This window comes from Emydura macquarii, unplaced genomic scaffold (assembly GCF_026122565.2).
Source record: "Emydura macquarii macquarii isolate MOO-44397 ecotype Brisbane River unplaced genomic scaffold, CSIRO-AGI_Emac_v2 contig_1363, whole genome shotgun sequence".
NCBI classification, from domain to species: domain Eukaryota; kingdom Metazoa; phylum Chordata; order Testudines; family Chelidae; genus Emydura; species Emydura macquarii.
The window spans coordinates 11,440,199-11,456,426 of record NW_027131500.1 but is presented as its reverse complement, the minus strand read 5'-3'; the positions used below and the strand labels follow the sequence as shown (position 1 = coordinate 11,456,426).

At 38.7% G+C, this 16,228-nt stretch overlaps 1 protein-coding gene across 11 annotated transcripts in view; it reads left to right on the top strand.

Moving 5' to 3' along the window:
- PALLD (palladin, cytoskeletal associated protein) overlaps nt 1-16,228 on the top strand; it is a 290,199-nt gene that overhangs the window by 133,705 nt on the left and 140,266 nt on the right. The window lies entirely within an intron of this gene.

The following is a 16,228-nucleotide window of genomic DNA, read 5'->3' as shown; positions in this document are numbered from 1 at the left end:
ATAATTGCATAACATATCTTTTGGGTATGATTTTTTGTTTTGTTTTGATTTTGTTTTTAATTAATGTTGCTATGTCAGTGTAAGCCATAGTATGGAGACACTTACACCAGCATAAAAGATCTTTTGACAGTATAGTTAACGCCGATTCCCCAGGAGACATAAGGAAAAACATTTTTATGCTGATATATGGCGCATCTACACTCAGAAGTTTGTCAGTATATGTACCAGTATAGCTATGCCACCAAAACTTTTCTAGTGTAGACAAGGCTTTAAGACTACACAAGAATTCTGCCTTCTGTCTCCTTCAAAGACTTTTGCAACATGGAAGATGGAATTTTATGTTGTCTGTGTCCTGGATCAGTACTGCCAGGAATTGCTGTACCCAGAAGGGCTGATTGAAAATGTTTAGAAAGAGGAGAGAGTGGTACATTTCTAAGAGAGAGTTGTTTTTTTCTTTAATTTTTTTTTAAAATAGGGCAGAAGAAAGGCAAAGAAAGGATCATTTCTCAGTCTCCCAAAAGACTGGACATATTGATTCATTATCCAGAAAACTAGTCACTTTATCTTTTAACTGTTTTCATATTCAACTTATTTCCAGATTTTGTAATTGAGTGTAAGTTTATTTAGCTGACAAAGGACCAAAACCTTAATCCCCAATTCAGGGAAAATTTCCATTGACTTCAGGACTTACCCTGAAAAATTCACGTTTGATTTCTACTGAAGTCCAAATTTTTTTCAGTTGTGTCTATGCTTCCATCAGCCATGCTAAACCTTGTGTCTACTGGGTTCTATGCTTCATGTTTTGTCTCCATAATGGGTATGGTGACTTGCGATTTTACAACTGGCCAAAATCAAAAGAACCATTCTGATCAATGGCCTATAATAAGATGCTAAAGAGGGCAAATAATGCATTGAGAACCAATGGTAGAATCAAGTGAGATATTTAGTTTCTGCTTGTGTTCAGTAGTCCATAAAACCAGTCAATTTATATTTAACTATAAAAATGATACAGCTAAAAAGAAGTAGCAAAGATAGGGTTCAAACTTACAGCTGCAATGAATGCGGAGGACACTTACTGTTGCAATGAAATATTGATGGTCATTATTTGTAGTGGCTTGTCCAAAATAATGTGTGCTAACTGTATTCAGGTGAGTACAAGTAAGAGAAGCTCAAGCACCAGTGATTAACAGGCTACAACAGCTATTCTTACCTTAATTAAGTTTAAAAAGTTTAGTTCATGGTCAGAACTATTGCTGGTATATTAAAAATATAATCTTCCTAATTATTTTCTGCACATCTGTGAAAAGCAGACAAAACAGTTTTGTGGTCATTAAAAGGATGATGAGTAGCTTAGGCACAAGTTTTTAGACTGACATCATGATTCCTTTTTGAGTCAGAATTTCAGCAGACAGTTCAGGTGCAGAAGAACTTGGCTTTTTGTTTTTACAGTGTGTGTATTTGGAGGAGGGAGAAGGCTATACTGAAATTCAGGAGAGATCATGTTCTACCTGCAGCACTTCTAACTGAATACTCAAATTATGGAAACAATACAAAATCCAGGAATTTAAAGTAATGTTAAGGAAAACTTTTGTTAAATCTAAAACTTTTGTAAGCCTAGTGAAATAATGCCTCCATCTTGTCAAATACTTTCCCAGCATACATCTCCTCATATGTTTACAGTGTAGTTTGCATTGTTCCAGTCTGTTTCCCTTCCTTTGGGAGTGGCAGGGTCCAGTGAGGACAGAGATAAGCATTAGAGGATTCTGTCCTAGCTGAAATGAAATGTGAAAAAGAGCAGAGTTGAACTGCTCCCCCATACCTTCTCATGCTCAAACCCAGAACATGCTAAAGTGACCCAGGCTTAAACATCCTGTTTAAACCCAAGATCCTAACAGACCTTGTTATTCCAAAGCCTACAGCCGAAGCTGGCTACTGAAAGAAGAAATCACTGCGTCTAGCCATCGGAGCTTGGGATTCCTTCTGAATCCAGCCCTCTTTTTCACGATAGGTAAGTTAGTGTCTGATTTGTGGAGGAAAAAGTATTGCCCTTAACTTTGGATTTGTGCCATCCCCCAATAATTCTTTCCTTCTGAGAGGAACCTTACTTCTTCTGCCAATGCCAAGTGACTAAATTTGTGACTCTGAGAAAGAAACATCAAGTCAGTGAACCATGAAACACATGCATATTGAGCAAATAGGCTGTACCCGTGAAAGAGGAAACCTGCACAGTTGCTTCAAAGTCCAAATGTGCCTGTACAGTGCAAAAGTGTGTAGCTGTTTTTAAATCCTGGGGTGAGATGCTATGCTGTACTAAGAGAGGAGCATAGACCTAGAAGCCTATGAGGAGAGGAAGGGCTAAAGTGGCTGTAAGCCATCTTTACACCCTACTGATTCTGCAGTGCTCTGGGGACCAGAGTGGTTCCCAGAATAATTTAGAAAGCCTTGGGGAAGGTAAGTTACATCAGCCAAACTGTGGCTGGCTGTGGAAGCAGAGCATCCCAGAATCTGTGCAGCACTAAATTCTGCAGCTCCAGTCCTCATGCCCCTACTGCCCACCTGGACCCCTTCACTAGGGTTTGCAAGAAGGTCCTCTAAAAGCAGCATGCAGCTGGCTACATTGCTTCCTGCACAGGAGGAATTCACCACCAGTCCAATTCAAGGCTTTTAGAGCCCTTTACCCAGCACTTTTACCCAACATGCAAGGGTCAGAGTGGGAGTGAGAAGGTACCCATGCAAACAGATGATTGCACTGATGACACCCTACAATAACCATGATGTACAATGGGCAACCACATACAAACAGAGGAATGAGGCAATAGATATCAGCAAGCAATAACCCAAAAGAAAAGGGGAGAGAGGTGGTATTTTCATGGCCAGGGAAGGAGAGCATAGCAGGAAAAGGCCTGTTTCCAGCTGGTGCCCCCTTTTACAAGCAGCCCCATTCCTGCACAACTTAGAGGTACTGTGATTGATCAGTAGTAGCCCCTATACAAAGAGGGCTGCCTATAACTGGCCTCCAGGAGCTGTGACACTACCCAAAGGAATTTGGCCCACCTTCCTGGACCCTGCCCTGTTCACTAAAGATTAATATTTCCTAAGATACAGGACTCTCCTTAGCATTTATGCACCCATCCTTCTTCACCTCCATTAAATACAAAATTAAGGTTTAGAATAGAGAGAGACCATAATTAAAATCCAGACCAACAAAAGCCTGTGGCTAATTAGTAACTTGATACTGAAAAGTATGGTTGATTGTTTAGACCTGAAATAATTATATCCAAATGACTGCTTTGGGCAGATTGTGCTTTTTTTTTATCTGTATTCAACATCAGTGCCACTGGAGAGGAACTTACCACCACAGAAATATGAGAAATGCAGGAGATTGGGCCTTAATACTTGTTTTTTATTAGTTTATTGGCAGTTAGCTAAGGGCCATTTTGCAATAAAATGTCAGTTATTTATTACTAAAGTTGCTGATTTTGCTGCTAAAACTGCTAATTTTCTGCTGACCCTATGGTCATCTGGCTTTTATATTTATTTTAAGGGTATTTTTAGACCCGGAGACAGTTTCTTTAATTCCTTACAAGTTTGGCTTTTGAGAGGCCTAACTCTTGCTCATAAGCCTGCTGTTATCTCTAGGGCCTAGCTCTTGCTGTACTAAGCTGACCTTTCATTACAATAATTTTGCATGCCCTGCACCAGTTTTTAAATTAATGCTAACTCATAAAAGATTTACTTGTAGAATATCAGGAAAACCTTCAAAGTAAGTGCAGAACATTTGGGAAAGATACATTGCATTTTTCATAGAAAATCATGAGGCTGAATTTCTGCTTTAGGTACTAAAGAAGAACTCATCATTAATTATGAAGGTGTGACTAGTTCTTCTACAATTTGTGTATGAAAAGAGGCATATAAGTGTATAATACTAATTTATCCAAACTGAGTCCAAAGCAACAATTGTTTTGTCAAAGAGAGCCATTGTAGGTGTCTTCTGTATAGAAAAGTGTTTTAAAAGCTGCTACAACATGCTTGCTTTCATGTTAACTGAGTCTAAGGAATGTAATCCTAAAGAGTGATAATGGTAGCAATTGCATCAGTCTGGTGTCAGGTGTATTTAGAACGGAGCTTAATGCAATAAAATATACATCACCAATTAGGTGCTGCTGGGAAAACTCACAATGCAGGATAAGTTTCACATCTAGAGTGTTGCAGAAGCTATTACTAAACACATGTAGTATTCTATCAGGTAGGGAGCAAGACGTCAGAAGAATGTTCATAGAGAGATGGTAGTGCCTAGTGATTCTAATCTCTGACACGCCCACTGATTTTTGTGACTTTGGGAAATTTGTTGTCAGCATTTTCTAGCTAGGATGAATACAGATGGGCATGTAACTAAATAGCTTGACTTTCAAAGGTGCTGATAACCCACAACTCCGTGGGAGCTGCAAGTGCTCAGCACCTCTGAAAAATCAGGCCACTTACTTAGGTGTCTAAATATTGATTTAGGCAGCTAACCTTAAGAATCCTAGTGTGGAAGTTTTGGTCTTAACATCTGTATTCAATATACATGCCTGTAAAAGGAGCATAACACCTACCTACAATGAAGATTTAATTAATGTATATATTAAAATTTCTTGGAAGAAATGTACATTGAAGATATTGGTCCAAGTTCTCCCCCCAGTTACACCCTTGTAGCTGAAAAGAGAATTGTAACATACACTGTGTAGGTACTGAATATTGCCATTATTGTTAACTCAAAGAATAACATCACTGCACAGTTTCTAGTTAATCACTAAATAGTGTCCCTGTATGGGTCGAGAGAGGTATGTCACCCTGTGTACGACTGGTCTACAGAGTGAGTGCTGCTGTGTGTGTATATATTTTCCAAGGTTTGCTAGGTGGCTTTTAACCAACCAAACAAATTGAGCAGTACATCACTACTCATGCCTCTCTCTATGGTGTAAATAGAGCTGTGTGACAGTATGTCCATAATTTTAAAGGGTGTGAATGCAGTTGACAAATTCACTATAAATTTACTTTTAGGGGCTAAGTCCCACCACTAGCTAGCTAGCTATCTTTCTTGCTCATGTAGGAGCAATAGAAAGGAGTCTGACATTTATATGGACATTAGTTGCTTCTGATGGATATTTGCAATGTCAGTTGGCTTCAATATAACCAAACTCGCAGCCTGAGGTGCAAATACTTGACATGTTAACACTTTCACATGCTGCCAGAACTTCCTGATGATGGGCTAAGAGCTCCTTTTCAAAGTATTACTCCCTTTGTGTCTTGTTTGTTTTGGAACACTACTCCAGTCTGTCATAGTCAGTGGTCAGAAATTGTATCTACTTAGCGGTTTTTGTGCTTTCCCACCTTTCTCACTTGCAGAGGGTCCAATTTTCAGAGGTCCAATTTTCAGAATTAGTGAGCAACCACAACTCCAATAGAAGTCAGTGGGAGGTGCAACTTCTCATTGCATCTAAAAATCAAGTTTTCAATAAAAATGTTTCACATCCATTTCTTTCCTTGATGATATTACCAGTCCAATGACTCCTGCAAACTGCCTTCTTGCTAGCAAAGTGGACAAGTATGTAAGCAACTATAGGGGTTATGTGTGCAGGCCAAGATTCAGTGACCTGCCTCATCAGTTCTACTTTTGTTGCATCTCTGATTGGAGGTCTTTGGTAATTTGGTCAGGTATTTGATGCTATTCGTTGTATAAAAATATGTATACACTGCCCAAAAGATAAATATCAGATATATCATATATATATGCCTATGGCACAGAATAATTTAGTATCCTGTGGCCTATAATATTTTGATCTAATTTTGGTTCCTGGAATTTGTGTGCAAGTGCTGAGTGGTGGTGGTCTATGATATACAAGAGATCAGACCGTCCCTTCTGTCCTTAAATTCAGTTATTCTGACTCTAACTTCTGTATCTCCCCATCTCCTCCTGTCCTCCAGAACTTCATTTAAATTCCACAGGATTTAACTTTACACCTGGGAGTTAATCCCATTGAAATCAGAGGGACTACTAACACACACTAAAATAAGGATATGTGTAAGTGATTTCTCCCCCTCCCCCACCACCAGCCTGCAGGCTTTGCCCTTCGCCTTTCCACATGGAGTGATTTGTGTTATGTAGGGATTGTAGATTTTTGGTTTAAACCTAAAGCTGCTGGTAAAATGCTAATCTTAACTTTTTAATTTTTTAACAAAATAAACTCTGATTTAAAAGAATGAAAAGTGATGATGTTTCTTTAACAGATTTTAGATTGTAATTCATAGCCAAACCATGCAGTCTGCTGTCAATGGTTTCCAGGTCATGCACAACAGTAGTGTACTACAAATATACCAAATGCCCAGAAATTGAAATCAGCTCCTGACTCATTAGTCTTAATCCCTGTTTTTTGTAGTGGAGATGGAAAGGTAGTTTGTAAATTCCATAATATGACCACCTGTTATAACTGAAAAGCAGCAGAATAAAATTTCTGACCACCTGGCTTCACAAATTGGTGATAACTGAGATTCCCTCCAGCAGATGTGGGCATACCTGGATTTTTAAGAGTATTTATGGTTTAAAACTTTTAACAAGTCTTTCTTTGTTAATTAAGTGACTACTTCATTTTAATATTGTGCAGAAGCAATTGATATCAATCAATTTTTCTCAGTTGAAAAGACCTCAGATTAGACAAACACATACTAGCATCAGAAAGGATAGACTGTGAAAATCGGAATCCATAAAGTTGCTTAAAGGCAGGAGAAATCTGGTCACAGTGTATGGGCCATATTCACTGTAAGTAGGTAGAACTCCTTTCACTAAGGAAGTTTGCACCCTCACTAGTTGTGGGAGTGACTTTTTTAATAGGATGTCTCGTCACACACAGATGCAGAATTTCTACCTCAGTATCAATTGATTTTTGTCTCTGATGGTTTCTCTACTTACTCTGTTATTCCATAAACAATGGCTAAGACGCTTTTGCAGTTGGATGTTTGTTTGAACCATTTCTGGTGTATCTTGTGCTAACTTTCCTAAGATATAGTTAGTGTCCACTTAAACTCTCACTTAATTATAAATCCTGGTTTACTGATCATGAATATCTGTCTTATAGCACTAATAATACTTTCATACTATTGACCTATCTCACCCTCTGAGCTATCAGATTTTAGAGATAAAGTAATAAATTCTCTGTTTCCTCCCTTTTAATTGTATATTGGATCTACATTACTAATGAGCCACTAAATTCACTGAATGAATTTTCCTTTTATTATGGAAGCCTTATTATTACTGATGGTAGCAATGTTAGGTTTAACAAACTTTCAGCATTGATTTGTGAAAAATTTTCATTTAAATTAATGTTTTCCTCAGAAGATATATTAATACAAGTCTTCTTGTCATATGTTTCTACAGCACCTAGCACATGGGACTAGGGCCCTTATTTGTATGATACAAATATCTGAAGGATTCTTAACTATTACAAAGATGTCATTCTCAGACCTCTTGTATGATACTGTTTGAAACAAATCCATGTCCTTGAAGCTTGTTCTATATGTGGCAATCCATGTACTTTGTACATAGTTTGATCTAAGATTTATTTGGTGTGGCAAAAAGTGGAGGAAATGGTGGCTTTTTCTTGAGCAGAAAACACTAAAATCATATTTTTGTTTAATTTAAAATGTATGCTATACAATGTTTTAATTCAAACTAAAATTAATAGTTTAAAAGCCAATAAACACAGCAGTGTACACATGGCAAATAGGACTAGTATTTTGGCTAGTATGTCCTGTTTTGATAAAACATGAAACACTTTGATATTATGTGGTCTAAAGCAGTATGTAACCCAGGTCCTATATTCCACTGCACTGGACAGGAGTCAAATTTGTAAATATTTATGGAATTTTTGTTCAATAGTGGACCAACCATGAGGACAAAAACATGATTTTTTTATGGGGAAAATGCTAAATCATTTTTATTACATGGAAATAATGACCATGATAAACAGATAATGTTACATACAAAACTAATGTTCTACCCTGGTCTGCTTGTTTGTCTCATCTATCTGTTGTTTTGCCTTTTTAGACTGCAAGCTCTTTGAAGCAGGGTCTCTGACTATATGTTGGTACAATCTTAATGTAGTTGGGGTTCTGACCCAATTGGTCTCTCATGCTACTGCCATATAAATGTTCAATAACAATAGTAATGATCCAAAACTTGAGGGGGTTCAAATGAAATGGAAAACAATTTGAATACTAATCAGATCACTTGATCTGTTTACAATACAAATTCCTTTCATTTAAATACCTTTTACTGATTAACACAAATGTTTTGTTTTTGCCTTTCCTCTTCTCTCCTTTCCACGTTAATGATAATTTTAAACAAAACTAGAAACACAAAGTATGCTGCAGTACTTGATTAAGTATGTAGAATTCTGTTACACTGGTTACTAATCAACATACAGCCATTGTACAAGTACTAGGTTATGTTTTACAAGGAATACTTAACTGATAATAGTCAGCTAACAGAACTATCAAGAAAACGATTGTTTGTTACAGGTCATTTTATAGAGTTTCTTGAACTAAAATTATGATTCTTCAGAGTTGTGTTTCAGGAAATGTAACATTGATCAATGGCACACCTTGCAGTAGACGTGCAACTGATCAGAGTTAATTTATGTTAGCTGACTTTATCGGTGACATTAGATCATTATGAAAATCTGTGTTGGAATGTCACTGTCAAAAGGGGTAATTTGTGATATGTAATACATGTTCACATAAGTGTCTGAAAATTCATACTTACTTAATGGGGTCCATATTTTGCTATGAAGGTATGTTAATACATTTTATCAGAAAAATATTTATTGGAACAAGGTTGCTGAATATGTTGGGATATTTTATCATGAGATGGAAAAAATGACTTAAGAGCGGGTTATCCATTTAGGTCATTGAGTCTCGAAAGCTCTAAAGCAGTGGTTCTTAACCTTTCCAAACTACTGTACCCCTGAAGCCTGAGTCCCACCCCCATGGGGCTGAGGCATGTAACTTAATTTCATGGCACCCCTGTGGCTCCAGGCAATTGCCTTTCTTGCCACCCCCAATACCAGCTCTGCACTTGCGACCCCTCTAAAACCCCAGGTTAAGAAACACTGCTCTAAAGTCTGTTAGCTATACAAAGAAATCTGTTATCTAATGAATCACCAGATAACTTTAGGCACCTTCTTTCTTGTAGGTTCCCATTATTCTGTTGGGATAATTTGATGACATGGACTGATATATATAAAATCTAAATATGATTTCAACATGCTTATGTAGGACAATGTAGTATAGTGGAACAGGTTCCCTCCCCTATCAGAAAGGGATTAAAGAGCTCCTCTGGGCACAATCAGCTCCATTCCGGTGCACCTATGAGGTCTGTCAGACCTGGAGAGGGGCAGCTCCTCAAAAAGGAAGATCCAAGCACAGCACAGAGTGGTACTTAGAGATGAGTAGAGCTAGAGAGCTGAGCTCCAAAGCCCCACAGAGCAGGGGCTGTTTACCAAAAGAACAACTGAAGAGCCTCTGCCACTTGGATCCTCTGAAGAAGTAGAGGGACTTTACTTTGTTTTCCCCTTTTTGTTTAGAACCCAGGGCACTCCGCCTGGGTCCTTGGGACTCATGGGGCTGAGGGGATCAGATCCCTTCTACAGAGACTACTGACCTCTTACCTTATGGGGAACTGCTGAGTAAGCCCAGACTGTTTTGTGGGTACAATGTTATTTGGGTTGCCCTTACCATTTTTTGGAGTGCATTATGCCTAGAATGGAAGCTGCCACGTCTCTAAGACTTAAGGCCAGATGACCACACTCGACTTGCTAAATGGGCTCTACAGCAACGTCTACAGCCAAAGAAGGATGGTCTGTGATGAGAGAGGTGTCCATTCTCACTCCATGGGGCACTGTAGAGGTACAACTCATGACAATAGTTTTAGTTCAGAAATGCTAACCTTGAAAAGATAAGAGCTCTTCCGAAACTATTCCATTTTATCTCAGAAATGGCCTTAATCCTGATTCGTTTTAGTCTCTCCATTCTGTAGCAATGCCAGATGTGGACAGATGAATCTGATACTACATATTGAGAACTTATTTTAGCATACTCTTTTAAAATCAATCCTTTGTTTTTAATCCCTTTCAACAAGATGCCTAAACCATACATTATTTTCACAGATCTCTCAATAGTTTCTTTCACATTTTCTCATACAACTCTAAATAATTAATATTAAAGTGAGCATCTCTCATTTTAACATAATGAGTTGTTGCAGGGTGGACTAGTCAAATGAAAAGACTGATGGGTTGTTTCCCATTTCTCCAAAAACTGACTTTAAAGAAAATCTAAGAGCAGACGTTAGTATTTTAAACTTTCAACTATAATCCAAAATACTACTTCGGTTTCTGTGAATAGTGCAGCTATGCATTGACTTTAATTACCCACTCACTACTGAAGAATAGCATAACTCCAAAAAGTACTAACAGTAATACTAAGAGAATTTCTCTTACCTGCACCCCTATAAATAGTGTTACAGTTCTTAACATTACTGAACTTTAACCTTTTTAAATCTGCAACTGCAGAATTCTATATAAATTTTTAAAACAATGGATATCTACAAATGTAAAGAGCTCAGGTTAAATGTAGGAAAGAGCTGTGTTTCTAGGAGTTTGGTTTCTCTTTTGGCAATGAATGTTGTCTATGTTCTGACCTTTAATAGGTAGAGGGAACTAACTGTACGTCCTGCTTACATAAGAGCTAATCGATAATCTGACAGGCAATGTCAAACATCCGCTTCCATTATCTGTCATAAAACACACATGTGCAGTATGCTTACCATATGTTTCTGAAATTTCAGTGGGGTGTACACTTTGAACTTATGGAAGTAGACTTTTAGTGTCACTTAAGTCCATGATGCCCAACTTTCTGATTCACTTCCATCAAAATATTCACAGAAAGAGACATTGGATTTTTTTTTAATCATACACTGAAAGCTTTCAGTGTAATACAAGATAGGGAGGGGTGACAGATGAGAAATGGAGAAAGTTCCTTATCTTGAATATACTTAGGCACAGTATGAGTTACTGTACATCAGAATAGTGATTTTTCCCTGAACTCTCTGTTCCCCCAATAAATATTCATTAGGAGGCCAATCCTTTACAGTGCTGAAAGTCCTCATTAATTTCAGTGAGTGACAAAGGCGCCCAGCACTTTGTAGGTTTAAGGTCAAAGATCACCAACCACAATATTATACTAGGCCATATACGTATACTGAGAGTCCAAGTCCATTTTCTCTTATTAGGGTTAGTGACACACTATACTGAAGCACAGACAGTACAGCTCTTAAATAGAAAACATTTCCTGAGAGAAGTGTGTGAGTGTGTGTGCGCCTCCACATCTATTTCTATTTATCAGCCTTTCCTTCTGCATCATTGAGATGGGGCCTGACACTGTGAGCTACTGTTTCCCTCATTCCTATTGAAACCCATAGGATTTTGTTGGTTCTCAGCACATCTCAGGATTGATTTTTGTGAAATTAGTAACAGATTTCCTTAATATGTAAGAAAAAATTATTCTACCTAAAGGGTTTAATAGCTTTACAAACTTCCAAGTATTGAAATAGATTTCAATATATTTCATACCATTAGATTTGCCATAGTATTGTTCTATTCCTAACCCTCCATGATCATCCAACATGCATGTCATTTAGACTATGCAAGCTACCACTATTTCTGGAGAAATGAGGGAGTTATTTATGTTTCCCAGCTGCTGCTGGACCCAAAACAGGAAATAAATCTCCTGCTATGGCATGACAGGCAAACGTTTTGGGCTCGTTTTGGCAGCAGCAAGGGGTATGGATATATGAGAGAGCCCAGCTGCTGAAGTTTTGGAGCAGGAGCAGCCATTCAGGAGCTCCCTACAGTTCATAGTGTCATATTTTAAGACCAGAAAGAACCATTGTGATCATCTAGTTTTGACTTCCTGTATAACACAGGCCAGAGAACTTACCCAAAATAATTCCTGTTTGAACTACAGCCTATCTCTTAGACAAACATCCAATCTTGATTTAAAAATTGTCAGTGATGGAGATTCCACTATGAGGCTTGGCAAATTGTTCCAATGGTTAATTACTCTTACTGTTAAAAATGTATGCCTTATTTTGAGTCTGAATTTCTCTAGCTTCAATTTCTAGACATTGGATCTTGTAGTTATACTTTTTTCTGCTAGATTGAAGAGCCCATTATCAAATATTTGTTCTCCATGTAGATACTTATAAACTGTGATCGTCACCTCTTAACCTTCCCATTGTTAAGTAGAAGAGATTGATCTCCTGGCGCACACATGTGTATATATCCCTCTCTCTCTCCCTCTCTGTGAGAGACATGTTTTCTAATCCTTGAATCATTCTTGTGACTCTTCCCTGAACCCTCTCCAGTTTATCAACATCCTTCCTGAACTGTGGATGCCAGAACTGGAGACAGCATTCCAGGGGCAGTCACACTAGTGCCAAATACAGAGGTAATATAACCACCCTATTTATGCATCCAAGAATCACATTCACTCTTTTGGCCTCAGTGCCGCACTAGAAGCTCGTGTTCAGCTGATTATCCACCAACTCTTTTTCAGAGACCCTGCTTCTGAGAATAGAGACAGTATTGTTTTCCTATATAGCAATGCTCAGTGTATCAGTTTAAAATAGTTTTGGGTTGCTCAGATTTTTTTTTTTTTAAGTGTTCATATTTTTTAAAATAGGCATACATAAAACAGGGATCTGTGTTTATCAGAAAAATTGCAGTGATCAGAGATAATACAGCATTAGCCATTACTACAATTAGCTCATCTGATATTTATTTCCACTTTCCAAAAACCTTTGCTTTTATTCTCTAATTTATTGTGGGCTCTATATAAACAAACGTGATACTGAATGCTGCCACTTGTTAGTATGAATTGATTTACTTGCTGTATTTGAATGATGAATACTCTTCCATTTTCACAGATTGAAGCAAGCTTCTTGTATCTTTTGTATAGAGTCCATGGCAGATAGGTAGGCCACTTCTGACAGGACCTTATTCTTAAATGTAAAATGGATCAAAAATTCATCCAGATGAAAGGCTAATCAAACTAAACTTCATTTTAAGAGGCCAAGGCAGAAACTGACCAACCCTTCAAAGCACGTGATGACCTATCATGCCAAAACAGAGACCAATTATATTCAGCAAAGCCACATCTGACAGAAGCAGAAGTATGCTCCAAAACTTGGCACCTTCGTCCAAGTATTGCCAGCTATGACCTCTGTGTAGTAAAATGTGCTGACTTGCAGGGAAAGAAAAAGGGATTAATTTAAGATGAAATGACAGTTTTTAAAAAATCAAATGCACAAATACAAAATGAGGAATAACTCGCTAGGCAGCAATACTAAAGAAAAGGATCTGGGGGTTATAGTGGATCACAAATTGAATACGCTATGACAAAAAAAACAAATGTCATTCTGGAATGTATTAACAGGAGTTTCGTATGTAAGACGTAGAAGTTAATTGTTCCACTCCACTCAGCATTATGAATACATTTCATTAGATTTTAGCCCTTTTTGTGAATCATTTGCAAACATTATATTTTTATGAAGTTATTTACAGTTTGTGTTTTTTTCAAGCAGTTTCTGCTCACAAGTGGTGTCTGAATTCCTGTCAATGAGTTAATCAAGTCTGTCATTTCCTCCAATAGTTCCAGAGGGTTAGCCGTGTTAGTCTGTATACAGCAAAAACAATGAGAGTTCTGTTAGTCTTTAAAGTGCCACAGAACTCTCGTTGTTTTTGCTATTTCCTCCAATGTTGTTCCTTCAACTTAGAAGTATCATCTCAGTCTTCTCTCGGTTGAGGTTCAGTCAAGCTACCATTTCTTGAAGCCATTGAACCATTTAGACATTGGTGCAGTCAGGCAACTTTATCAGCTAGGTCAGTTACGATGGAGACAGAACTATGTCATCATAGCCCACATCTATTCACTAACCTTCCTATAAGCCTCATATGGATGTCAAACAGTAGAGGTTATATACTGGAACCCCTGTGGCATGCCACAGGAAAGCACCCTTGGGACCAATGAGCCAATACTACCTTCTAGATCTCTCAGAAAGAAAGAAACCTACTTTTAATCAGTATTGGTTAATATTTTATTTTATTTTGGTTTTATTATAGGTTTTGTATGTTTAAATTTTTGTACAAACATGAAGAGTCTTGGATGATAAGAGCCTTTAAAGATAATTTTAAATATCTAAAATAAATTGCATTGTCTGTCACTATCCATCTCTACAGTTGATAGAAATAAATAGTGTGCTTACGTAGCAAAATTATTTAAAAATATCTATTGTATGCACTATTGCAATGGTTCCCAACCTGGGGTGCGGGACCCCCTTAGGGGGGTGCCAAAGATTACAGGAGGTCCATGAGGCTTCAATAATGTTGAGGTCATTTAGCCCCTCAATCCCTGCGCTGGCCAGAGTAGAGGAGCAGCCACCTCAAGGGAGCAACTGTCCCAGAGAAGCTGTGGGCAGTTGGAGCCCAGCTCCCGCAGCCAGGACCAGGGAAACTTGGTTTGGCTGGAGCCTGCTTCCAGCGGGGAGGGGAGAAGCCTTGGGCAGCTTCTCCGCCCATTCCCAGGTGGGAGCTGGGCAACCTTGTCAATTTCACGGTGGGGAGTTGGGGGGGAGAAGCTGGGGCAGCTGGACCACACTCCTCAGGGATGAGACACCCCCGGCTGCTTCCCTCTGAGAAAGGGGAGGAGGGAAGCCCCTGGTGGCTTCCCCTGTCTCCTGGTGGAGAATGGGGATGAGAGAAGCCCGGGGCTGGCTCCTGATGGGGAACAGGGAGGAGGCCCAGCACCCCTAGGAGTCAGTCTGCGGGGCTCCCCAGACTGCCCCTCTTAAGTCAGTGGAAGTGCTCCTGATGAGGACGCACTCCACCGAGCCAAGGAGGGTAAGACAACATATATTTTGTCGATTCCGTTTTTGAGTGTAAACAAGGCCATAGTGGTATTATCATCATCATTATATGAGTTTTAGGGGTATGTGTTTGTGGCTGGGTGGAGGGGTGGGGGGGACGTGTGTTTTACCTAGTGTTAACTAGTGGGGCTTTCACTCAAAAAGGTTGGGAACCACTGCTCTATTGTATAATGTGTACTATATGGCATGGTAAAAATATAGAATCAGGGGATTTCAGGTTATCTGTTTTGCCTGAGCACTCTCTTCAGAATCATGATGCCTGTTGTTAGTTTTATGTCTCTATCTAATAAACATACTGGGAAAGTTCAGCTTCTTGCAGGAATAGAAAATATCAGATAAGCCAACCTGCAGTTCACCCCACCCATACGTCTTCTAGCATAGCTCTGCAAATTTAGAGGTCAACTTTGGTCAGGAGGAATTGCTAGGCAGGACATTATCATCTATGAAAGTTAATCAGAATCTTACATAATAATAAAACTTCTGGGGTTTATATTCTTTTTTTCCCCTGTGATATCCCAGTATCCTGTTTTTATTGAAGCCATATAATTGGCTGATGGCTTCCAGGCTTTTTCCACAGTCAGTATACTACAAGACATTTTCCATTTATGTAGTCCAGAGTTTGGTTCATTGCCCACAGGCTTATCGTTCATTATCTTTCACATTTCTCTACATTAAGCTGTATTTTCCATTTTCTGTCCCATATTATGGAATGTTTTTTAGCATTTAAAACAAGGGTTTGGGAGTCAAAAGTGCTCAGTTCTTTTTCTGGCTCTCTTTACTTTCTATGTAACTCTGGGCAAGATATGTCTCGGTGCTTCATTTTTCTCACTCTAGAATGGGTATAATAGCGATTCAATAGATGTTCCAAGGTTTACATAAATCTGAGTTTTTCAGTCACTTAGAGTCAAATCTGCAATGTGTTTAATTCAGGCAAACTCCTAATGTAATTAATGGGAGTTTTTCTGGGAAAGGATTGAGTAAAAATGGAGACCCTGATTCTGCTAAGTTAATCATACTAAGTAGTACCTCTCTCCCTGTTGATATCAATGGGACTATTTAGGGAGCAAGATACTGCAGGGAACCTGCTCTTAGAGGCCACTCTAGGCATAAATAAACTAGGCAGCTGCCTAGGGTGGCAGATTTCGGGACTTGCTCCACCTGTTTTCTTACACAGGCGGCGGGGGATGAGGCTGGCAGAACAGCCTATTTGAA